The following is a 1,012-nucleotide window of genomic DNA, read 5'->3' as shown; positions in this document are numbered from 1 at the left end:
AAGAATTATAGGTGTTTCCATAGGGTTCTCCTAGGTAATTCACCTCTTCCATTGAAGGGTTCTCAGGATCATAAGCTTCTTCTTCAGATGAAGCATCCTTAGTACTGCCAGGTGCATTTTGCATTCCAGACAGACTTTGAGAAATCAGATTGACTTGTTGAGTCAATATCTTGTTCTGAGCCAATATGGCATTCAGAGCATCAATCTCAAGAACTCCTTTCTTCTGATTAGTCCCATTGTTCACAGGATTCCTTTCAGAAGTGTACATGAATTGGTTATTTGCAACCATTTCAATTAGCTCTTGAGCTTCTGTAGGCGTCTTCTTCAGATGAAGAGATCCTCCAGCAGAGCTATCCAAAGACATCTTGGATAGTTCAGAGAGACCATCATAGAAAATACCTATGATGCTCCATTCAGAAAGCATATCAGATGGACACTTTCTGATCAATTGTTTGTATCTTTCCCAAGCTTCATAGAGGGATTCTCCATCCTTCTGTCTGAAGGTTTGGACTTCCACTCTAAGCTTACTCAATTTTTGAGGTGGAAAGAACTTTGCCAAGAAGGCATTGACTAGCTTTTCCCATGAGTCCAGGCTTTCTTTAGGTTGTGAGTCCAACCATGTCCTAGCTCTGTCTCTTACAGCAAAAGGGAATAGCATAAGTCTATAGACCTCAGGGTCAACCCCATTAGTCATGACAGTGTCACAGATTTGCAAGAATTCAGCTAAGAACTGATGAGGATCTTCTAATGGAAGTCCATGGAACTTGCAATTCTGTTGCATCAGAGAAACTAATTGAGGCTTAAGCTCAAAGTTGTTTGCTCCAATGGCAGGGATAGAGATGCTTCTCCCATAGAAGTCGGGAGTAGGTGCAGTAAAGTCACCCAGCACCTTCCTTGCATTGTTTGCATTGTTGTTGTTTTCGGCTGCCATGTCTTCTTCTTTGAAGATTTCTGTTAGGTCCTCTACAGAGAGTTGTGCCTTAGCTTCTCTTAGCTTTCGCTTCAAGGTCCT

The 1,012-nt window shown here is 41.9% G+C and overlaps 1 non-coding gene across 1 annotated transcript; it reads left to right on the top strand.

The window, feature by feature from the left end:
• Positions 1 to 418: 418 nt before the first annotated feature.
• Positions 419 to 526, top strand: LOC130947006 (small nucleolar RNA R71). The gene has a single exon (XR_009072421.1). It is a non-coding gene; the product is annotated as a small nucleolar RNA R71 (small nucleolar RNA).
• The last annotated feature ends 486 nt before the right edge of the window (positions 527 to 1,012 follow it).

Source organism: Arachis stenosperma, chromosome 8 (genome assembly GCF_014773155.1).
Source record: "Arachis stenosperma cultivar V10309 chromosome 8, arast.V10309.gnm1.PFL2, whole genome shotgun sequence".
NCBI classification, from domain to species: domain Eukaryota; kingdom Viridiplantae; phylum Streptophyta; class Magnoliopsida; order Fabales; family Fabaceae; genus Arachis; species Arachis stenosperma.
The sequence above is the reverse complement of the archived record's forward strand: the minus strand, read 5'-3'. Positions and strand labels throughout refer to the sequence as shown.